Source organism: Schistocerca piceifrons, chromosome X, assembly GCF_021461385.2.
Source record: "Schistocerca piceifrons isolate TAMUIC-IGC-003096 chromosome X, iqSchPice1.1, whole genome shotgun sequence".
In the NCBI taxonomy this organism is placed as follows: Eukaryota; Metazoa; Arthropoda; class Insecta; order Orthoptera; family Acrididae; genus Schistocerca; species Schistocerca piceifrons.
In genome coordinates, this window is record NC_060149.1 from 442,041,169 (window position 1) to 442,067,237 (window position 26,069).

A 26,069-nucleotide genomic window follows, 5' to 3' on the forward strand; every position below is an offset into this window, starting at 1 on the left:
ATCCGTTTTCAAAAAGCTACCACAAGAATTGAAAGATCTTAGCAGTAATATACGCGCTTTCAAATCGGATCTGAAAAGTTTCCTCATGGGTCACTCCTTCTATTCTGTTGAGATGTTCCATGAAAAATTAAGCTGATTTCATTTACATAAACTTGTGGCTTGTCTTTTTTGGGTTCATAAACATTTTATTTAATCTGTTATTACTTTTATGTTGTAATTTCGTGTACTGACACGTTTCACGACCTAGCAGATTTGCTCCTCAATTTGGTCTAACGGAACTATAAGTGTGAAATAAAAAATAAAATATAAGTCTATAGGTTTTTGTGTCTGTTCGACGACTCTTCTTGGAAAAACGTAAGTAATTTGTACTTTCTTCCAATCATCATGAACACTTCGCTCCTCCAAAGACCTACGGTACACTGCTGGTAGAAGTGGGGCAAGCTCTTTCACATCGATTTCAGTTGCTTTTCTGTATCTTGGCCACTTATTTGTATATCAGCCATTTTGACATCCGTGCGTCGATTTAAGAGACACTGCAGTGCGACCTCCCACTGTGAAGCAGTTTTGGAAAAAGACGTTTAGCATTTCGCCGTTCTTTGTGTCGTCCTCCATTTCAGCACTTTTATGGTCACAGAGTGGCTCGACAGATGGCTTCGATCTGTTTACAGACTGAATATAAAATCAAAATAGCTTAGGATTTTCTAACAATTCTGTAAACATAATTTTAATGTCGAATTTCTTGAGCGCTTCTCTCATTGCTCTCCTTGCGCTAATTTCGGCTTCGTTTGATTTCTGTTTGTCTTTGAGTTTCCATTCCTTACGACTTTGCTCGGCACGTACCTTTCTAAACTGCACTGTACTGAACATTGTCGATTGAAAATGCACGTTGTTAGTGCTGGATATGACATATTCGTACTGACAGGTCGGATAATCTGAAATCTGCTTTTTGTCGATTTTCCTAAGTAGAAAGATTTTCCTACCTTCCTTCGTGTTCCTATATGCAGTCGTGTATAGTCATGCAGTAGCTGCCTTACACTCACTGATTCCCTCTTCTGTGCTAACTGCGTTGAACAATTCAGATCTGTTTGTCACCGGCATGGTTAAGATTTTATCTTCACGATTCGGTTCTCTGATTAACTGATCAAGGTAATTTTGGAAAAGGAATTTCAAATAATTTCACACGATTCCATGTCCCTACTACCAGCCCTAATAACTTGAGTCTCTCATTTACAGTTTGTAAGTTGAAGTCACCACCTAATACTACGTACAACATGACCAGGAAATTAACATGAAATACTCTCCAAGTTTTACCATTACTGCTCCTGAGGCAGGAGGTCCATAACAGCACGCGATGACCATGTTTGATCCAAAAATAATAGTTTTCTATAATCAAATTTCGCATACGTAATCTGTATTAATGTCATTAGAAATTATCGCTTTTTCTATGGCTATAAACACACTTCCACCACCAGCTTTCAACCTATCCTTGCGATATACATTCCAGTCGGAATTTAGTTTTTATTCACATCTAGTTTAAAAAAAAATGGTTCAAATGCCTCTGAGCACTATGGGACTTAACTGCTGTGGTCATCAGTCCCCTAGACTTAGAACTACTTAAACCTAACTAACCTAAGGACATCACACGCATCCATGCCCGAGGCAGGATTCGAACCTGCGACCGTAGCGGTTTCGCGGTTCCGGACTGTAGCGCCTAGAACCGCTCGGCCACTCCGGCCGGCCCATCTAGTTTCAGCCAGCTTTCTGACCTTAGTGCAATGTGGGCATTGTTATTGCTTATAAGCGATACTATTTCCTGGAACATTCCATACGCCCCTGCAGTTAACTGATACTATGCTAAAATATTCTTTCTCTGAGTTGTTATGACGAATGCTACCCTATCTGGAATCTGAACACACCTTATCGGATCTGTGGAGGGATTTCTCTGTCCTTAAACACCCACATGTGAAAGCCACATGTACTCCACTACCTTAGTATTCGTTTCTTGCGAGTGGGGTAGGCCTGCCCTGCTAAGGGGAACCCTACAATTCTCTACCTGATAGCGGAGGTCCAGAAATTTGTATCCGGTACCGTCACAGAATCGTCTGATCGACTGAGCCACTGTTTTAGACCCACCTCTCTGCTCCAAACCAGAGGACCATGATCCTTTCTAGGAACGATGTTGCAAAACTATAATTCTGCTTCCACCCTGCGCGCGACGCTCTCTGTCTTCCCTAATAAGCCAAACGCCTGTAGGAACCGAGGGTGGACTCTGAACCCAGGTGGCAGGTGTCATTCGTGGCAACACGAGCCACGATTTGCAGCCAGAAGCACCCACTGCACTCAGTCGCGGCCGACAGAGCCACCTCCACATCTCGCACGAGGCCGCTCCCCAGCAGGCAAACGGGGTGGACATTGTCCTACTTTACCGGCCTGCCCCCTATTTGCCTGAGGGGCTCCATCACCCGTCTAACACTGGAGCACCCAATGACAAAAGGTTCCACCGTCTGCACTTGTCCAGACCTTTCAGGAAGATCGACCAAACTCCCAATAGGCGATGCACCCCGTGCTTTATCAGCAGCAGGCAATACCTCGAAATCCCTTCGTGCCCCCGTTGCTGTTCGCCTATCACCGTCACGTAACTGTCGATTGGCTGAGACGTGATAATAAGAGGACGTAGTGGCATCAAGGATTCCAGGCGACGCTATAGGTTTCATAGTTGTCACAGAATTTATCTCAGATGCCCCAATTCTACAGCAGCCCAATACAGCAGCCTGAAGTCTGTAGACAATGGTCAACACAGCTTCCAGCCGTTTACAGACAGTGTACAATCCCCCCTGCATCTGTACACAACAGGAGCAGTCCTTAACCATCGTTAATTAGTTATTGTTTGAACCTCAGGTAATGTAACACTATAACCGAGCGAGGTGGCGCAGTGGTTAGGCACTGGACTCGCATTCGGGAGGACGACGGTTCAATCCCGCGTCCGGCCTTCCTGATTTAGGTTTTCCGTGATTTCCCTAAATAGCTCCAGGCAAATGCCGGGATGGTTCCTTTCAAAGGGCACGGCCGACTTCCTTCCCTGTCCTTCTCTAATCCGATGAGACCGATGACCTCGCTGTCTGGTCTCCTTCCCCAACACAACCAACCAACCAATGTAACACTATCCCAAGAAAGTGAACTCGCTGAACACAAACAGCTGAAAAATACTCAAACTCTTAAAACAAAAGTAAATAGCACTGCTGAAACCAGCTAAACAATCAGCTACTAAATGCCTTTTATTATGTTTCACTTATGTATTCAAATGAAACCTGTATACTGCAGTGCGCCAATTTACTGACCAGAGTTAATGTTGTTTTTAAGCTAGCAGTCTGCTGCGCTCCGTGATCCTGAACTCCATGTTACATTCCATTGTTTCTATTCTTTGTCGAGAAAAAGCAAGTAGTATCATTACTTAAGGGTCTGGGGATGTACTGGAAACGGAGGTTTAATTAGATTTAGCGTTATTGATGCCATTGCTCCTTGTACAAAAGTTGTTGAATTACACATAGTAAGCATAGCTAGATTCTTTACGCCTCTTTATTATTTCTAATTAATTCTTTCAGTATTATGGTAATTTATTCTGGTATGCAGCGAATGAGAGTTCGATAAGACTGCGAGCGAGCCTGCAGATGATCATTAATTAATTTCATAAACCTGGCATAAAAGTCGCCGATTTCTACCATCCGACGCGCATTGCGCTGAGCGCAGCTATATTCCGGCCACTACTTTCTTTACAGGAATCAGAATTTTCACTACTGTTATTTCGTTGGTATTATGAATGAATTCATAATCAGTTTCAATTTAGAATCAAAAGACAAAACAAAAACTTAATTAACCATCCTTCAAAGACAGGAATTAATTTACTGTTCACTTCTATTAAGAAGTAAGTTAGAATCCCACAAACATAACATTGTATACAATCTGTGTACAAATGACTTGCAGGTTAGCCACAGGGACACAACTGAAAGAAGATCTAAGGTACATGGCATGAATCCTGTACCTGAAAGACTGAACCAACAGTATGGTACTGCAGTGTTTGTTAACCATGGCTTTCTACAGCTTTCACCAAAGAGAATAATATTGAAATCTCGGGTGTTGAACTAAACATCCGTATATGTGCTACACAAACCAATCATAAAACCCAGTCCATCCTAGCAAATTTTAGCTGTCACAGTGAAGAAATTAATTTTTATTCACATCTACTTTGAGCCAGCTTTCTGTCCTTAGTGCAATGTGGGCATTGTTATTGCTTATAAGCGATACTATTTCCTGGAACATTCAATACGCTCCTGCAGTTAACTGTTACCATGCTAAAATATTCTTTCTCTGAGTTGTTATGACGAATGCTACCCTATCTGGAATTGGAACACACCTTATCGGACCTGTGGAGGGATTTCTATGAGGGGTATGATGCACATTTGAAACTTTACTGATATACAGTAAACCAGGTCCTTCATACGATACCAAAAGAATATATATATATATATATATATATATATATATATATATATATATATATATTCCTCACACACAAATAAAGAAAAGATGTTATATGGACATGTGTCCGGAAACGCCTAATTTCCATGTTAGAGCTCATTTTAGTTTCGTCAGTATGTACTGTACTTCCTAGATTCACCGCCAATTGGCCCAATTGAAGGAAGGTAATGTTGACTTCGGTGCTTATGTTGACATGCGACTCATTGCTCTACAGTACTAGCATCAAGCACATCAGTACGTAGCATCAACAGGTTAGTGTTAATCACGAACGTGGTTTTGCAGTCAGTGCAATGATTACAAATGCGGAGTTGTCACATGCCCATTTGATGTATGGATTAGCACGGGGCAATAGCCGTGGCGCGGTACGTTTGCATCGAGACAGATTTCCAGAACGAAGGTGTCCTGACAGGAAGACGTTCGAAGCAATTGATCGGCGTCTTAGGGAGCACGGAACATTCCAGCCTATGACTCGCGACTGGGGAAGACCTAGAACGATAAGGACACCTGCAATGGACGAGGCAATTCTTCGTGCAGTTGACGATAACCCTAATGTCAGCGTCACAGAAGTTGCTGCTGTACAAGGTAACGTTGACCACGTTACTGTATGGAGAGTGCGACGGCAGAACCAGTTGTTTCCGTACCATGCACAGCGTGTGCAGGCACTTTCAGCAGCTGATTGGCTTCCACGGGTACACTTCTGCGAATGGTTTATCCAACAATGTGTCAATCCTCATTTCAGTGCAAATGTTCTCTTTACGGATGAGGCTTCATTCCAACGTGATCAAATTGTAAATTTTCACAATCAACATGTATGGGTTGACGAGAATCCGCACGCAATTGTGCAATCACGTCATCAACACAGATTTTCTGTGAACGTTTGGGCAATCATTGTTGGTAATGTCTTGATTGGGCCCCATGTTCTTCCACCTACGCTCAATGGAGCACGTTATCATGATTTCATATGGGATACTCTACCTGTGCTGCTAGAACATGTGCCTTTACAAGTACAACACAACATGTGGTTCATGCACGATGGAGCTCCTGCACATTTCAGTCGACGTATTCGTACGCTTCTCAACAACAGATTCGGTGACCGATGGATTGGTAGAGGCGGACCAATTCCATGGCCTCCACGGTCTCCTGACCTCAACCCTCTTGAATTTCATTTATGGGGGCATTTGAAAGCTCTTGTCTACGCAACCCCGGTACCAAATGTAGAAACTCTTCGTGCTCGTATTGTGGACGGCTGTGATACAATACGCCATTCTCCAGGGCTGCATCAGCGCATCAGGGATTCCATGCGACGGAGGGTGGATGCATGTATCCTCGCTAACGGAGAACATTTTGCACATTTCCTGTAACAAAGTGTTTGATGTCACGCTGGTACGTTCTGTTGCTGTGTGTTTCCATTCCACGATTAATGTGATTTGAAGGGAAGTAATAATATGAGCTCTAACACGGAAAGTAAGCGTTTCCGGACACATGTCCGCATAATATATTTTCTTTCTTTGTGTGTGAGGAATGTTTCCTGAAAGTTTTTGTAACACCCTATATATACATATATATGTATATGGGTGTACCTCCTAAGAGACGCTCGGCACGTTTTCTCTGGTTTTTAGGCAGCAGATGCTTGCAGTGTAGCTTTTGCAATGTGTAGTTGTAGTCAGCCCAAACAAATACTGCACAACTATCCTCCATGCGACGCCCAGCGTCAATGGAAATCGTCCGGTTTGTTTCCCATTGCAAATAAAATGACTTTTAAGCGGGATTTTGCGTCCCCATCTAGAGGTTCCAAATTAGGTCCTCGTGCTATACTAGTTCTATTGATTGTGTGTTAACAGGAACACTAAAACATGAAGAATATCAAGCACTCGTGCAGTGACCGAGCGTTTCTGCTACAATGGCGGTAGCCGTCAGCGATGAGCAAGGCGGCACACGAGTCGCTGCTGGAGTATTAGTTATTCATCGTGTTTTCTGTGCCTGTTGATGCGTATCGATAAAATTAATATCTCACTAGACTAATTTGGACCGCTCTATCGAACGGCGGTAAAATACCGCTTTAAAAAATAATTTTGTGTGCAACGGGAAACAAACGGATGCGTCCTGTCGACGCTGGGCGTCGCATGAAGGTAGTAATGTGCAGTATTTGTTTGGGTTGATTCAAGTTACACATTACTAAAACAACATCGCAGATATCTGCTGAAACACTGGAGAAAAATTTGCGTTACGACTCCTAAGAGGGAGAACCAGTATATAGGAAGTTACAAAACGACACCGACAAATTTCGAGGGACTGTAGGGTGTGTCTTGAGGAACAAATTGAGGATAGGAAGACGCGTGCGCGACTCACGTGTGGAGCTCAGGGTTCGATTTTTGCTTCTGGCAAGTAGAAGTTCGTTTTTTTGCATTGCGTTAGACAATTATGGTTTATGTTGAGATAAGATTCATAATTTTATTTACGGGCCTCCCGATCTCCGCTGGTTAAATGCGAAGTACACTACAACAAAAAACCTACCGTATTGCGTCACAAGTAAATGTGTATCAGCTTCCGATTGTGTCGTTACAAGTAAATGTCCCACGTTTTCTTTACTAAATAAAGTCTGTGAAGAAATACAGAATGGACAGTTTGCTTTCTTATAGCGAGGAAAATAGTTTTGTAACTTCTACGTTTACAACAGGTCATCTTTGCAAAATGTGTTAGAAACTGGCACCGTTTGCTTGGATGCAAGTACTGCATCACTCAGTCATCCCTTCCTCCACATGCTCGAAAGTACCGCTCTGTATTTTCGATATACGTAGCTGGCAACAGCTATGAGGGGTATGATGTACATTTGAAACTTTACTGGGATACAGTAAACCAGAACCTTCATACGACACCAAAAGAAAAAATCCAGCGGGTTTAAATCTGAGGATCTTTCTGGCCAGAAATTTGGTGCATGCCACCCAGTCCACTTATATGGATACAGATGAGTTACGTAATTTGTTGTTGCGGTAGCATAATGCACTGGAGCTCCATCCTGTTGTAGCCACATGTTTGCTCTAACTTCCAGACAAGCATCTTCATGTAGCTCTGGCAGAACCTTTTTTAAAAAGACTGAATAATTACGACTATTTATGTTATGAAGTGCAATGTGGTGCCCTATAATTTGATTGCATGAAATTCCCTCCCATTTATTAACCTAAAATTTTCTTGATACAGAGCCAGATAACGATCTTAAGTCGAGCTCACTTCCGGTGTCATGTCACAGTTCCGGCGTCAGGTTGCACACTTGAGCCACTTTTACTCAATGTATTCCCGCCCCCCCCCCCCCCCCCCCCCCGCCCCACCCTCCTCGCTGGGGAATTGATCAACGTCAACACTACCCAATCCCCCACTCTCTCCCCTTTTCTACCACTTCTACTACTCCTTCCTAGACCGACCCCCCCCCCCCTCACCCCATGAACCATGGACCTTGCCGTTGGTGGGGAGGCTTGCGTGCCTCAGCGATACAGATGGCCGTACCGTAGGTACAACCACAACGGGTGGGTATCTGTTGAGAGGCCAGACAAACGTGTGGTTCCTGAAGAGGGGCAGCAGCCTTTTCAGTAGTTGCAGGGGCAACTGTCCGGATGATTGACTGACCTGGCCTTGTAACACTAACCAAAACGACCTTGCTCTGCTGGTACTGCGAACGGCTGAAAGCAAGGGGAAACTACAGCCGTAATTTTTCTCGAGGGCATGCAGCTTTACTGTATGGTTAAATGATGATGGCGTCCTCTTGGGTAAAATATTCCGGAGGTAAAACAGCCCCCCCCCCCTTCGGATCTCCGGGTGGGGTCTACTCAAGAGAACGTCGTTATCAGGAGAAAGAAAACTGGCGTTCTACGGATCGGAGCGTGGAATGTTAGATCCCTTAATCGAGCAGGTAGGTTAGAAAATTTAAAAAGGGAAATGGATAGGTTAAAGTTAGATATAGTGGGAATTAGTGATGTTCGGTGGCAGGAGGAACAAGACTTTTGGTCAGGTGAATACAGGGTAATAAATACAAAATCAAATAGGGGTAATGCAGGAGTAGGTTTTATAATGAATAAAAAAATAGGAGTGCGGGTAAGCTACTACAAACAGCGTAGTGAACGCATTATTGTGGCCAAGATAGTCACGAAGCCCACACCTACTACAGTAGTACAAGTTTATATGCCAACTAGCTCTGCAGATGATGAAGAAGTTGATGAAATGTATGATGAGATAGAAGAAATTATTCGGGTAGTGAAGGGAGACGAAACTTTAATAGTCATGGGTGACTGGAATCCGAGAGTAGGAAAAGGGAGAGATGGAAACATAGTAGGTGAATATTGATTGGGGGGAAAGAAATGAAAGACGAAGCCGTCTGGTAAAATTTTGCACAGAGCATAACTTAATCATAGCTAACACTTGGTTCAAGAATCATAAAAGAAGGTTGTATACATGGAAGAATCCTGGAGATACTAGAAGGTATCAGATAGGTTATATAATTGTAACACAGAGATTTAGGAACCAGGTTTTAAATTAGAAGACATTTCCAGGGGCAGATGTGGACTCTGACCACAATCTATTGGTTATGAACTGTAGATTAAAACTGAAGAAACTGCAAAAAGGTGGGAATTTGAGATGGAACCTGGATAAACTGACTAAACCAGAGGTTGTACAGAGTTTCAGGGAGAACAAAAGGGAACAACTGACAGAAGTACAGAAGAAGAAACATGGGTAGCTCTGAGGGATGAAGTAGTGAAGGCAGCAAGGATTAAGTAGGTAAAATGACGGGGCTAGTAGAAATCCTTGGGTAACAGAAGAAATATTGAATTTAACTGATGAAAGGAGAAAATATAAAAATGCAGTAAATGAAGCAGGCAAAAAAGAATACAAACGTCTCAAAAATGAGATATACAGGAAGTGCAAAATGGCTAAGTAGGGATGGCTAGAGGACAAATGTAAGGATTTAGAGGCTTATCTCACTAGGGGTAAGATAGATACTGCCTACAGGAAAATTAAAGAGACCTTTGGAGAGAAGAGAACCACTTGTATGAATATCAAGAGCTCAGATGAAAACCCAGTTCTAAGCAAAGAAGGGAAAGCAGAAAGGTAGAAGGAGTATATAGAGGGCCTACACAAGGGCGATGCACTTGAGGACAATATTATGGAAATGGAAGAGGATGTAGATGAAGATGAAATGGGAGATACGATACTGCGTGAAGAGTTTGACAGAGCACTGAAAGACCTGAGTCGTAACATGGCCCCGGGAGTAGCCAACATTCCATTAGAACTACTGAAAGGGAAGCGGTGGTTGAGAAGGGAGTGAGACAGGGTTGTAGCCTCTCCCCGTTGTTATACAATCTGTATATTGAGCAAGCAGTTAAGTAAACAAAAGAAAAATTCGGAGTAGGTATTAAAATCCATGGAGAAGAAATAAAAACTTTGAGGTTCGCCGATGACATTGTAATTCTGTCAGAAATAGCAAAGGAGTTGGAAGAGCAGTTGAACGGAATGGATAATGTCTTGAAAGGAGGATATAGGACGAACATCAACAAATACAAAACGAGGATAACGGAATGTAGTCGAATTAAGTCGGGTGATGCTGAGGGAATTAGATTAGGAAATGAGATACTTAAAGTAGTAAAGGAGTTTTGCTATTTGGGGAGTAAAATAACTGATGATGGTCTAAGTAGAGAAGATATAAAACGTAGACTGACAATGGCAAGGAAAGTGTTTCTGAAGAAGAGAAACTTGTTAACATCGAGTATAGATATAAGTGTCAGGAAGTCGTTTCTGAAAGTATTTGTATGGAGTGTAGCCATGTATGGAAGTGAAACATGGACAAGAAGAGAATAGAAGCTTTCGAAATGTGGTGCTACAGAAGAATGCTGAAGATTAGATGGATAGATCACATAACTAATGAGGAGGTATTGAATAGAATTGGGGAGAAGAGGAGGTTTTGGCACAACTTGACAAGAAGAAGGGACCGGTTGGTAGGACATGTTCTGAGGCATCAAGGGATCACCAATTTAGTATTGGAGGGCAGCGTGGAGGGTAAAAATCGTAGAGGGAGACCAAGAGATGAATACACTAACCAGATTCAGAAGGATGCAGGTTGCAGTAAGTACTGGGAGATGAAGAAGGTTGCACAGGACAGGGTAGCATGAAGAGCTGCATCAAACCAGTCTCAGGAGTGAAGACCACAACAACAGCTTTCCTAGACCAATAGCAATACTGGTCCAATAGGAATCGTGTTCCCTCCACCTCTCACCTTTATTATATTATGATTGCAGTTGTTCGAAACCCCCTGGTTTGAGGTCTGACCTTCTAAGTGAAATGACGAAATGGCACTAGGGACCAGCCACTGGCCACAGGTGTAAGAAGAATAAGACTGTTAGATTTGAAAGAAAGTATTTTAATTGTTATTAATATTTTTATTAATAAAAATATACATTCGAATATGCTTACGCTTGTTCTTGTATTCCTGCAACACAACACGCCCCTGATCCGGTAGTAGTGGAACTGCTGGATGAGGACTTCCACGTACTATTGGCCATACTGACACAGCAACAGAAGCACGCAGATGGTCTTCCTGATTTACCGGACCCGGAGGTGTTCGATTATACTGGTCCATCAGTGCAGCCACAGCAGTACCAGCAGCAGCTGCTGCCACAGACCACCAGGCTGCAGGCAAACCCCTCAAGGGCACTACTGCTTGCAAGCACTTATAATGTGACTGAAAGTGGATCGAAACACATTAATGTGGGCCTGTCACTGGACAGTGACTCTGCCGTCGTGGTTGTAGTTGAAAGCATGCAACATGTCAGTACCAGAGTTGAAAATTCGTGGTATGAGGGTGAAGTTTTGTGTAATATGATGGGGCAAATAAAGAAGAAGACAGCAGACCAGTATGATCCATCCCTTACTCCAATAGATTTTCGTATGTATGATTGTAAGGTCTCAATATCTGATATACAGTATGTGACGAGGCATGCTGGAATTAACTTCATTAGTCACAAGCTTATGTTAAAACATTCAAGTGGTGTGAATTTAGATGATCTGTACTGTGCGTTATCGATGGCCACAGAAAGATTATGCCACTGGCGTCCATGTGTAAGAGTGGCGTACTATGAGCTTGTCGACTATTTGAGCATACGTAGTGTAACTATGTAACAAACCGAGCAGTGTATTAATGCTCGTATTCCCCTTGTATCAATGTGTGTGAGTGTAGAACCTGTCGGGTCTGTAGAGGTTGAGTTCACTGGAATTCCTATGTGAGTAATTCCACCTATTGGTCTGCATGCGGTACAAACCGAATTTAAGGCATACAGACGACAGCTATTTTCAAAATTTTGTGCTGCCACTGTGCCACTATGCACTATGCATAAAAATATGAATAGAACACGATAAGTTTCCCCCATGTTCTACTGGGAATCACCATTCATGTGATACTGCAGCCGCCGACGCCGCTCCCCTCTCCTCTCCTCTCCCCCCCCCCCCCTGCCCCTACCACCCTGACGCCGCTCCTGCCTATGCCGCCGCTGTCGTTGCCACTGTGTCGAACACTTGTGGATGAGTGTCCGATACAGACATTATGTTCAGAGCTGCAGGATTGCGCCTCATCGGGACTCAATAAGCAGCTGTCCGTGGGGCATATATCTCAGCAATGGGCAGATGGGCGAATGGGTGGAGTGAGACACAGTTGCCTCATTGAAGTATGAAATGAGAGTTCATGAAATTATGTGGCTTTGTCAATAGCGTCTCAAATAGTACCACATATTTGTTTAACGGCTGTGTCTACATATGATTATTTAAAAAATACGTCGAGTATACAATAGTCTTTTATTACTTTCCTTTTTATTACCAGCACAAACCCGTTTAATAGGAGGACGCCAATCAATCTGACATCGTGCATTCACATCATAATTTTTGTAGCAGGGCTCATACGTAGAACGAAAATTTCATTTTTAACACTTGAGACAACAAATTAATTCTGTGTGAAATATCATACAGGAAAGATATAAGCTGTGTAGAAACAAGTAATAATCTACAGCATTGAATCTACAATGTCTTTCAGTAAGTTACCTATAAATTTAGAAAAGCAGTTTACAACTATTTCTTCATTTCAACCTCTCAAAAATGTAATATGTGGTAGGAACACGATCGTCGTCATCATCATAATGGAAGCCACAGTTCTCCAGTTGAATAGTCATAACATGTTCAAAAATATCAAGAGTGTCAGGATGAAATCTTTTCTCGAATACTTCAAAGTTGGGCAGTCAGTGTTCTCTCGTAATAGTGAGGTAAAGGGCGCTACATCATCAGACGTCACTTTCAAAGTGCACTCACTGCCCTCACAGAAATTAATGACGAGCAGCAACTGGTAATCCAAATTTAGGTTTTCCGTGATTTGCTTAAGTCGCTATAGGTAAATGCCAAGATTATTCCTTTGGAAGGGCACGGCCGATTTCCATCCCCATCCTTGACACAAGTCGAGCTTGAGCTACACCTCTAATGACCTCTATGTCGACAGGTTGTTAAACCCAATCTTCCTTCTCTGACGAGCACCGTAACTCCAAAAATGATTGTAGCCTTGTTCATTCCGACGATGAACAGGTAGTAGAGGCTTGCATATTCTTACTTTATACTATGATAATAAATTTTTAAAAGTTGCATACACTGTTATAAAAAATGTATATTAACAGCAATCGCTGAATAGTTCATCCAGCTGTGAGTGAATCAGTAAATGAAGGAGATGTTGAGGTGCCTAGTAGGTGAGATGAAGAAACTGCCACTTGACACAATAATTATGTCGTTTAACATTAGTTACAGTTTAAACAATACCGGCGGAATTGCGTGAACGTCGGTATGATGTCAGATCGGGAGTTCTACCTGGTGGTCTTACTTGAAAATCCACGAATTTGTGGTGCTGAAGTGATATTATCCGTAGACGAACGGTTTCGACTATGTGATATGTAAAAGCAGACTTCAGTTTTGTTCAACAGGAACGATCACTCGGCATCAGTAGTGTTCGGAAATCATAGAGTCACAGCAGGAAACCTCACTGGAGAAGTTAAATAGTATTTAACAACAGAGGGTGATGCAGCTACAGGAACAGACGTTTAAGAATAGGTGTACACAAAATATTTTTTAAAATATGCCGTAAACTGTCAAAAAAGATGGCAATCTTAAGTGCATCAATTCTACAAGATCTTATAGAGTAAACTGCTTTAGTTAGCCTGCCAAAACTCCGCGACCATCGGAAGAAATTATGGCTCAATTCTGCGATTAGTGTTGTGTCTTTATGAAAGTAGAAATGTATGAGCCAAGTGTGATGGATACAGGCACAGAACTGCGATCGTATTAAAGTCTTTTCATATATATACTACAATATGAAGTGTTTATAAATACAAGTTTAAGAGCTACATGAGTGTGCCCTATAAAATACTGTGCATGCCAATGTGAGTACGTCATCATTGACGTATGTGTGTATGTAAGAACTGACATGTAATTTAATGGATTCGTTACCATATGTGGGAATTGCTGAATTAACTTGCAGTATAGTTTTTTGGTTATTGATAAAACGAGATAACTGAATGAAAGCCGATGTAGGCGAAACTTTGAGGACATTCTCGATAAAAGACAGTGTTCCGAAACGTAGCTGTGTCAGTGTATTGTAGGCTATGGACAAATTCGAATGTACGGAATGTGATCGTTGTTATGGGATGAAGCGCAAGCCAATCATATATTTATATACCGACAGAAAAATTGAGACTCTCAATGCAAGATTAGCTGAAATGGTTAGTGGTGTCAAGGTAGCAGCTGCAAAAGGTGAATCTCAGATCAGTGGTAGAATCCAGCAAAGCGAGCAAGAGATCAACACAGGATCAATATAAATGGATACCAATATCAAGGCAGCAATTACGAAAGAGTAATTGTAATGTGGAACAGTTGAATGACGAAATCAAGTTACGTGAGGCTTATGTAGACGAAAAAACGGAAGCAATCAATGGAAGTGTCACTGCATGATGAACAGAACTGGATCGGTTTATCAAGGCAATAGCTATGAAAACCAAGTTGCATGAATCCCTGGTGGAGGCGACAAATGAGTCTGTCAACAGGAATCTGAAAGGCGAACAGCTCATAGCCACAGCTAGCTCTGGAACGTATAACATGCATACAATCCCAAAGTACGTTTAGTATCCAGAATCATTTTGATAAAGTGGAAAGCCATAGACGTGCAGAAAGCAGTTTGTCACAAATTATAACTCTTAAAACTGGGTCAGATGCAGTGTGAGCAGTCTCTCTCTCTGAAATGTTTAGAACGATAATGGAAAGTATGAAACAGCTCTCACACACAGTGGGAGATGATAGTAGAGGACGAAGAGAGAAAGAGGAATAAAAGAAGAAGAAGAAGAACGAACAAGAACAAGAAGAAGAAACTATCACCGATCTCATCAGCCATTGCAGTACTAGCTAATTAGATATGACATATGGGGTCAGTCGTGACAAGCCATATATGCTGGCAGAGCTACCTATGCGTTTAACAAAGGACGGAATACACGCTAGAGACAGGGAGTTTGAGTGGACACCTGGATTAGTGTAGCTAACGTTCCTACGTGCTTCAAACGCCAAAAAGCATGTGTCGAAAGAGAAGAGATCATATGCTGAAATACTACACATGATTAACACAGATAGATGAGACAACAGTCAAAAAGGATGATTATAAAGCACGAACAGTAGGAAACACATTAACATTATTAGACCACTGTTAAGTGGTGTTCAGAGTGATGACAGAGGTACTGACATTCAATAGAATATTACTTCTGTAGTATATACTAAAACGATCCCAAAGAAATTATAGACCGACTATGACTAATGACAGCATCAGTCACCGCAGGGAATACAGCTCGTATGAACCAAGTAATATAAATCGTTTTTGAGCCCTGAGAAAGGCACATTATTGAATAATGGAGACTATAGCCTATGAACTCCCATATGTGCTCTCAAAACGTTCAATTGCGGATGAGTCATAATAAGTGGTTTGGATGAATTATGGCAGGCCAATTTTGTGGATATGGGGGAATATTCATGACTGAATAAAGGGTAGATTTATAGTTTAATGATCGTAGATACATATTACAAATTCACCTGCGTCCTTCCCGTGAAGGCAAAGACTGAGAGGGAAGTTGTGCAGGTGCCTGAACAATTGCTGCAGAGTAGGACAGATCGGTGTCCTGACAACGTACAAACCGATCACAGAAGTAAATTTTACAGTAACTATTTCATATAGGTAATGCAGAGATAAAAAAATAAACCATTTCTCAACACTCTCCCACATCACAGCAAATAATGTGGAGTGTCTCAGCATAACCATTAAGAACCGTACTTCGATGCTGTTTAATCTTCGTCGTTCTTCCAAAAATTATTTAGGAGTATAATCACGTTGAAACTCGAACGATTTTTTAAGATGAGACCTATTGATGTGTGTGACAATGGGCAGCTAAAAACAGCATACAACCGTATTAATATTGCGAACCCTTCCAACTAAAAGTTCAGTGTAGGTGATCGGGTGTATATTTCAAAATACAACATTGCGTTTGAGAAGTATTACCGTTCGAACTGGTCGCTGGAGACATTTACTATGTCCAAAGTACAGACAGAGTACAAACCTGAGAATTATAGATCTCAAAGAACAGCAGGTAGTTGTTACACAAAGGATCTGCAGAAAAATTCTGAACAAGATGTGTTTCTTGTAGAGCATGTTATAAGATGTCACAGGAAAAATGCCTTGGCAAAATGGCTTGGCTTTCCATAATTGCAAAACGGTTGGGCTAACGCTCACAATTCAGTATATAATAGGATGTGCAAACCTCAGACAGTGAAGCAGCATAACACGAATGTTAGGAAGTGCATCAGAGGTGGCGGTGGTATTCTCGACAAACTGCCATTCGAACTTCATACTCCTACATACAACTTCTGTGGACCTAGGGTGAAACTAAAATATAGTCTGGCTTGTGGTTATAATGGGATTAATCTACTTGACAAAGCCTACAGGAGCATAATTTGGCATACCCTGCAAATCAAGTTTTGACAGAACGTCTCGCTGGGGGTCGAGTTTTAGTCCATAATGCTAAGTAATTATGTTGAAGAAGGGAGACTGGCACATAAAAACACACTGCGGCATTTACAGGTGAAAAAGTAATACGTACCGAACTTAAATTCTATGCTGGAATAAATTTCATTCAAGCATATACACTGTAGCACCAAAGAAACTCGTATAGGCATTCGAATTCAAACAGAGATATGTAAACAGGTAGAATACGGCGCTGCGGTCAGAGACGCCTATGTAAGACAACAAGTGTCTGGCGCAACTTTTAGATCGGTTACTGCTGCTACAATGGAAGATTATCAAGATTTAACCGAGTTTGAACGTAGTGTTACAGTCGGCGCACAAGCGATGGGACACAGTATCACCGAGGTAGCAATGAAGTGGGGATTTTCCCGTACGACCATTCCACGAGTGTGCTGTGAATATCAAGAATCCGGTAAAACATCAAATCTCCGACATTGCTGCGGCCGGAGAAACATCCTGCAAGAACGGGACCAAAGACGACTGAAGAAAATCTTTCAACGATTTCTGCAGATTTCAATGCTGGACCATCAACAAGTTCAAAATGGCTCTGAGCACTATAGGACTTAACTTCTGAGGTGATCAGTGTTGCGCTGGCAGAAGAGCCAACACCGTGTTACTAGAGGAGGCCGAAATGCACGCGTTTTAGCTCACACAGGCTAGCGTGAGGAGGGAAGGACTATACTGACGTGAAGTCTGGAACATGACAAGGAATTAGAATTCAGAAAGCGGCGTAATTAGTTAGATACTTAACTTTAATCCATTAATGATGAACGTCGCTCTTGACGGTACATGAGTCACAATATTATCTGTTCGGACGACGTAGTAACTGAATATGGCGCCTTGCTAGGTCGTAGCAAATGACGTAGCTGAAGGCTATGCTAAACTCTCGTCTCTGCAAATGAAAGCGTATGTAGTCAGTGAACCATCGCTAGCAAAGTCGGCTGTACAACTGGGGCGAGTGCTAGGGAGTCTCTAGACTAGACCTGCCGTGTGGCGGCGCTCGGTCTGCAATCACTGATAGTGGCGACACGCGGGTCCGAAGTATACTAACGGACCGCGGCCGATTTAAAGGCTACCACCTAGCTAGTGTGGTGTCTCGCGGTGACACCACATTCCTCCCCCGCAAATCGGCGGACGGTTGTGGTATAAGGCCTCCGTCCGCCGTGGGGAGGACCACATGTTGACGTATGCGACGAGGTGGGGAGCCTAACAACAGGCGAGGCTCTGCCACCCGCACCCTGCCATTCGGAGCGCGGGGAGCTAGGGAACGCCTGAAAACCTAGTCTAGGGTGCACACCAACATGCGGTGTATGCGCCCGTAGAGAGACAGGAGGGGCCGAAGGATCGATCTCCATCGGGCCGGGGCACCCGAGGGGCGAAGTCGACATATGGTTCTGAGCGGGCGAGAGTTCGATGTCGGAGGAGAACTGGACACGGGGAGCGATCGACGGCGCGTGACCTAGGGGGGCGCCCGGCGGCTGCAGCGACGCGTCCACTGCGGGCGTCGCCGGCGGGAGAACAGGCGGCGGCGGAGGCGGCGCGTCGCCATGGGGCAAAATGGAAGGCAGCGTCGGTAACGCCTGGGGCTGAGGCGAGCCAGTAGATGGGTCCCCTGGGCGCTGACCGGACGGCACCGTCGCTGAAAGCAGACGGGGAGCGGCAGATCCCGTGCGACGACAGAGGCGCAGCTGATTGAGATGCCGGCGCAACTCACCAGAGGCCCCCAAAACCAGATACATAGCGCGGCCGAGGCAGCGAAGAATGCGCCCTGCGAGCCAACGCCGTGAACCTCGATAGTTGCGATAGTATACAACGTCGCCTGGGGCAAAAGCAGGTGTCTGCCGCTGCACGGGAACCTGATGCGGCGGATGTAGCAAAGACATCGAGGTTCGATGAGGGCGACCGTGGAGCAACTCAGCCGGCGAGCGACCATCTCGGGGTTGAGAGTGATACGAGGACAAAAAGAGCAATAACGCGTCCTCCCGAGAATGCGACTCTTTCAACTTCAACATCTGTGACTTGAAAGTCCTGACCAATCATTCAGCGGCACCGTTTGACTGTGGCGTAAACGGCGCGGACGTCAGACGTTGAACACCATTGGCCTTGCAGAATGACTGAACATTCTGCGGACATGAATTGTGGGCCATTGTCGGAAACAATTGTCTGTGGAAGACCTTTAACGCAAAATATAGCAGATAACGCGTTGATCGTGGCAGATGATGTCGTAGAAGACATCCGGACAACAAAAGGAAAATTACTGAATGAATCTATCACAACCAACCATCGAGTATTCCAGAATGGACCAGCAAAATCGATGTGTAAGCGTTGCCAAGGGAAAGTGGCTTTTGCCCATGCAAAGAATTTCCGCGGTGGTGCTGATTGTTGTGCAGCACACATCATGCAAGAAGAGCACATAGTCGTAATCGCGGCATCGATTCCGAACCAAGTGCAGTGCCCACGAGCAAGTTGTTTCGTTCTCACTATACCCCAATGTCCCTGGTGGAGAAGCCTTAAGACAGAGGACTGTAACGAACGTGGGACCACAACCCTGGAGTGATCATTATCACAGCGCAAAAGCAAAGTACCACGTCGAACAAAAAGTCTCTGCTCGTGAGCAAAAAATCGGCGAACCAACGGGTCCCCGATCCGTGACTTTGACAAGGGCCATTGCGTAGCAACAAAACGCAGAACGGTAGCAAGGACAGGGTCGGCAGTTGTCGCTGTAGCTAGACGACGAAAATCAATCGGAAACGATTCGACCACGTCATCGGTTTCCGAATCAATGAACATGCAAGCAAGTTCGGAGGAATCGAATGCCCTACCCTCAGCAACAGGCAAATGGGACAACGCATCGGCTTTTCCGTGCTTAGCAGTGGACCGATACAGGATATTGTTGCGGAACTACGAGAGGAAAATAGACCAGCGAATGAATTTCTGCGCTGTACGTGGAGGTACAGGTTTGTTTGGACGAAAAAGCGATGTCAAAGGTTTGTGGTCTGTGATTATGGTAAAGTGACGATCATACAAGAAGTCACGAAACTTTGTAACACCAAATACGAGAGCCAATGCTTCTTTCTCGATCTGTGAATAGTTTCTTAGCGCAGACGAGAGCAATTTGGACGTAAAGGCAATAGGGCGATCGTGCGAGCCATCTTTGTGTGCAAGCACAGCACCGATCCCGAAATCCGATGCATCCACCATCAACAAAAGGGGCTTCTGGGGATCGAATGGCGTAAGGCAAGTATTGGTAAGCAACGCCGAATTCAACCGGCGAAAGGCGCGTGCGCATTCCGTCGTCCAGACGAACGGAACACCTTTACGGCGTAAGCGTTGAAGCGCAGCTGAAATGGAAGAGGCATGAGGCACATGTCGGTGAAAATAGTTTATTTTTCCCAGCACGCTCTGTAGCTGCTTCAAATTATGCGGCGATGGCAAGTCTTGTATGGCACGGAGGTGCTCTGGACTGGGATGTATGCCTTGGGCATTGAGTACATGGCCCAGGTATGGCAAGTCACGAGCAAAAACCACACATTTGTCCTTCCGTAAGCGAAGACCATTTTGTCGCAAGACCTGAAATAATGTTCTGAGATTGGCTAAATGTTCTTCCGTCTTTCCGGAATCACATTATCGTCCAGATAGTTTGGTGCAGTAGGAACCGACGCAAAAACAGTTTGTAGATATTGCTGAAACAATGCAGGGGCGGATGCATACCCGAATGGTAGTCGTTTGAATTGATACAAACCAAGATGCATGTTAACCACCAAAACGTGCTGGAATTCTTCGTCCACAGGTATTTGCAAGTACGCATCTGCTCGGTCCAACCTCGAAAAATATTTGCCCGGGCACAGTTTGTCAAAAAGATCTTCTGGGTGGGGTAAAGGAAAAGTTGCTACCACTAGTTGTGGATTCACTGTTGCCTTGAAGTCGACACAAAGTCTCCATTTTCCGGAAGGTTTTGGCAAAATTACTAAGGGTGATGCCCAGAGAGAAGCCTGCACACGTTCAATTACACCTTGTGATTCCAAATCGTGTAATGTTTTTGCAACCTCATCACGCAATGCGTGGGGAACATTGCGCCCTCTGAAAAATTTCGGATGGGCGTTTACTATCAGTTCTAAATGTGCTTTATAGTTGTTAGCGCAGCCGAGGCCGGGTGCAAAAATATCTGCAAATTCTTCACATAGGCGAGCAACACTGTCTGAAGGCACAGACTGGTTCACTGGTACGACCTGATTTACTATATACAAGTTAAACAACTGAAATAAATCGAAACCAAACAACTTCACTACAGAAGAGGAACGAAGGATGTAAAATGACGCAAGTTTTGTTTGTCCTTTGTATGTTGCAAGAAGGCTGTACTGTCCTAACACAGGGATCTCTTGACCCGAATAGCTAGTTAACTTAACATTTGTGGCACGCAACGGAGGTGTGCCCAGCTGTTTGTAAGTGTGTTGATTGATCAGTGAAACTGCAGCTCCAGTATCGAGCTGGAATGGTATCACTTTCTCGTTAATTTCCAAGTCTACAAAAAGTTTATTGTCCTGCTGACGACAAGAGCGACTGTCTCGTGCAACGTGAACTGATACTGGTACAAAATCACTTGCAACTTGACGGGAGTTCCGGCGACGTCGACGCACACTATTTGTGAGACGAACACAGTCACTGTTAGAGAGAGTGGCACTGGGCAGAGTGGAATGTACGACATGAATTTCCATGGGCGAAGTTTCGTGAGCTTGAGTATCCTCGGTTCAATTCCGATTCTGGTGCGAAGCAAAGGGCCTGGAATGGTTTTGAGTTTCCGATCTGAGCTTTTTCTGGCAAACACTCTAAACATGACCTTTTTTATTACAGAAAAAGCAAATAGCTTGGCGTGATGGGCAATACTCACGCGAATGATTAGTAGTAAATCAGGGCAGTATAGATAAGAACACCGTCTTGACTCGTCGACAATGTTGCGTTGGCAGAAGAGCCAACACCGTGTTACTAGAGGAGGCCGAAATGCACGCGTTTTAGCTCACGCAGGCTGGCGTGAGGAGGGAAGGACTATACTGACGTGAGGTCTGGAACATGACAAGGAATTAGAATTCAGAAAGCGGACGTTATTAGTTAGATACTTAACTTTAATCCATTAATGATGAACGTCGCTCTTGACGGTACATGAGTCACAATATTATCTGTTCAGAAGACATAGTAACTGAATATGTCGCCTCGCTAGGTCGTAACAAATGACGTAGCTGAAGGCTATGCTAAACTGTCGTCTCTGCAAATGAGAGCGTATGTAGTCAGTGAACCATCGCTAGCAAAGTCGGCTGTACAACTGGGGCGAGTGTTAGGGAGTCTCTAGACTAGACCTGCCGTGTGGCGGCGCTCGGTCTGCAATCACTGATAGTGGCAACACGCGGGTCGACGTATACTAATGGACCGCGGCCGATTTAAAGGCTACCACCTAGCAAGTGTGGTGTCTGGCGGTGACACAACAATCAGTCCCCTAGAACTTACAACTACTTAAACCTAACTAACGTAAGGACATCTCACAAATCCATGTCCGAGGCAGGATTCAAACCTGCAGTTCCAGACTGTAGCGCCTAGACCGACTCGACCACTCCGGCCGGCCATCAACAAGTGTCAGCGTGAGAACCATTCAACCAAACATCGTTGATATGGGCTTTTGGAGCCGAAGGCCCACTCGTGTACCCTTGATGACTACATGACACAAAGCCCCAGGCCTCATTAGCAGGAGGAGCTGCTGCCATAGCTCAAACGGTAAAGGATGCACAAAATGCTCAAGAGCAATTACAGGAATCTAAAAAGCATAATAGGATGATAGAGGCCGCACTATCAATTAAGGATATACACTCCTGGAAATTGAAATAAGAACACCGTGAATTCATTGTCCCAGGAAGGGGAAACTTTATTGACACATTCCTGGGGTCAGATACATCACATGATCACACTGACAGAACCACAGGCACATAGACACAGGCAACAGAGCATGCACAAAGTCGGCACTAGTACAGTGTATATCCACCTTTCGCAGCAATGCAGGCTGCTATTCTCCCATGGAGACGATCGTAGAGATGCTGGATGTAGTCCTGTGGAACGGCTTGCCATGCCATTTCCACCTGGCGCCTCAGTTGGACCAGCGTTCGTGCTGGACGTGCAGACCGCGTGAGACGACGCTTCATCCAGTCACAAACATGCTCAATGGGGGACAGATCCGGAGATCTTACTGGCCAGGGTAGTTGACTTACACCTTCTAGAGCACGTTGGGTGGCACGCGATACATGCGGACGTGCATTGTCCTGTTGGAACAGCAAGTTCCCTTGCCGGTCTAGGAATGGTAGAACGATGGGTTCGATGACGGTTTGGATGTACCGTGCACTATTCAGTGTCCCCTCGACGATCACCAGTGGTGTACGGCCAGTGTAGGAGATCGCTCCCCCCACCATGATGCCAAGTGTTGGCCCTGTGTGCCTCGGTCGTATGCAGTCCTGACTGTGGCGCTCACCTGCACGGCCCCAAACACGCATACGACCATCATTGGCACCAAGGCAGAAGCGACTCTCATCGCTGAAGACGACACGTCTCCATTCGTCCCTCCATTCACGCCTGTCGCTACACCACTGGAGGCGGGCTGCACGATGTTGGGGCATGAGCGGAAGACGGCGTAACGGTGTGCGGGAACGTAGCCCAGCTTCATGGAGACGGTTGCGAATGGTCCTCGCCGATACCCCAGGAGCAACAGTGTCCCTAATTTGCTGGGAAGTGGCGATGCGGTCCCCTACGGCACTGCGTAGGATCCTACGGTCTTGGCGTGCATCCGTGCGTCGCTGCGGTCCGGTCACAGGTCGACGGGCACGTGCACCTTCCGCCGACCACTGGCGACAACATCGATGTACTGTGGAGACCTCATGCCCCACGTGTTGAGCAATTCGGCGGTACGTCCACCCGGCCTCCCGCATGCCCACTATACGCCCTCGCTCAAAGTCCGTCAACTGCATATACGGTTCACGTCCACGCTGTCGCGGCATGCTACCAGTGTTAAAGACTGCGATGGAGCTCCGTATGCCACGGCAAACTGGCTGACACTGACGGCGGCGGTGCACAAATGCTGCGCAGCTAGCGCCATTCGACGGCCAACACCGCGGTTCCTGGTGTGTCCGCTGTGCCGTGCGTGTGATCATTGCTTGTACAGCCCTCTCGCAGTGTCCGGAGCAAGTATGGTGGGACTGACACACCGGTGTCAATGTGTTCTTTTTTCAATTTCCAGGAGTGTACTAAAAATCATACAAGAAAGACTTGGACTGTTAATTAAAAAATAAGTCCCCTATCTGCACTGTCTTGCAGACCGCTTACCAGTACTGATCTGCTTAAGGTAACCAACAAACTCAAAATTCCAAGATTTTGTGGTGTGTTTATGTGGAATACTTTTTCCAGCGACGATATGGTAATGCAAGGTATGTGGGATTATAAATTTAGAACGTGAACGTACTTGTTTGTGTATGTTGAAAAAAAAAAAACCAGTATAACTTGTTCTACTATTATTCGTATGGAGATTTATGCGCAGTGGGAGAATTGCGCCACCACTTCACGAACAGCTATGTGTTCTACAATTCTTGATACGACCAGGACTTCACATCTCTGAAGCCATTTCTGTCAAATGTTTCCCCTGACAAATGCACAAAAACAAACAGCTTCCTGGTCACCATGTCAGTTGAGGTTTAGTTGCGAAATCGTTGTGAAGTCATACACTCTAAATTTAAAAGAGGGCTCGTTTTTATTAAGTGAAAATTACTTCACCGCCCCCCCTACCCCCCGCCATCAGATCAAAGTATGGGTGAATGTGGTATTACATTGGCCGCTCTGGATAATTTTGAAAGCTGTCACCGATGTGAACAATAAACTTCATCTCGGAAACTTCAAATTTATGGAGCGTTTCCTAATTCATACGACACTGACGATCTAAATTCGACTATAAAATATCTGTAAAAGGATTTGACTTATGTTCAAACCGTAATACGTTTAAAACTGAGAAAAAACGCCGAAACATGCAGCAGACATTAGCAGGGAAGGCTAACAATACCGAGAAAACATATGAGTTGGATCAACCAGTGGATCTTCTACCTGTTAGCTTGATACGTGTCCAGCGTAATATCGCAATGAATTCATACCTCAGCGCTCGATTAATGGACACTACGGATATTTTCCAACACCGTGAACAGAATAGGAACTTGTTGAGGTGCCAAGCAGTCCTGTGCACCTTTCAGTGACTCTTCAAGCATTAGACCATCTCGTACATTATTGACCTGGATGGGTTGATTGGTTGATTAGGGGGAGGGGAACAAACAGCGAGGTCAACGTTCCCACTGGATAAGGGAAGGATGGGAAAGGAAGACGGCTGTGCCCCTTCAAAGGAATCATCGCGGCATTTACCTGAAGCGATTTAGGGAAATCATGGAAAACCTTAATCAGGATGTTTGGACGCATGTTTGAACCGTCTTTCTCCAGAATGCGAGTCCAGTGGGCCAACCACTGCGCCACCTCGTTCGGTACCAGGACGCGAATATGGTAGATTTTAGAATAGAGGAAATCGTGGTACATCTTCAAAATCAGTGTGAATTCCTAATGGACCAAACTGTTTAGGTCATAGGTCCCTAGATTTACACACTACTTAAACTAACTTAAACTAAGAACAACACACACACACACCCATGCCCGAGGGAGGACTATAACCTCCGGCGGGAGGGCCCGCGCAGTTCGTGACATGACGACTAAAACCGCCGGCCACTCCGCGCAGCTGGTACATCTTCATTTGGATTAGCAGCACTGTGGGTGGATAATATAAAACCAGTGGTACATCTTCATTTGAATTAGCAGCACTGTGGGTGTTAAGTATAAAACCAGCCCACGCGCCAGTGAGTACTCCACTCAGCAGCTGAAGGACAAGATGTAACTCGGTGGTGTCGAAGGCTACCACACAAGAAACAATGGAATCATATCAACACTCAAAACTTATGTATCCTCATCACATATGGATCTGAACGGCCTACGAAATGTAGGATAGTTCACTGATGGATCGGTACATCATCACTTGACTACGTAAATTCTTCTCAAAATGCTTATGGAGTTGTTTGATGGTAATAAATGTGTCGTCATGAATGCCAAACATGAACTGATACTCATTCAAAGTGCTACAAGTAATAATACGTACATTCAACATGCACAAGGAGCAGGAAATAAAATTGTTTTGGATAAAATGAGTAGAAAGTACTACTCATGTCTCTATCAGATGAAGATAACGGGAAATCTATGAATATCCTTTTCTGCCGATAACTTCAAGACAGAGCTGGTGAGTTAAGACATTTCATCAATTAGAAACTCCTCTATTCATTATTCTGGGGCTGATAGC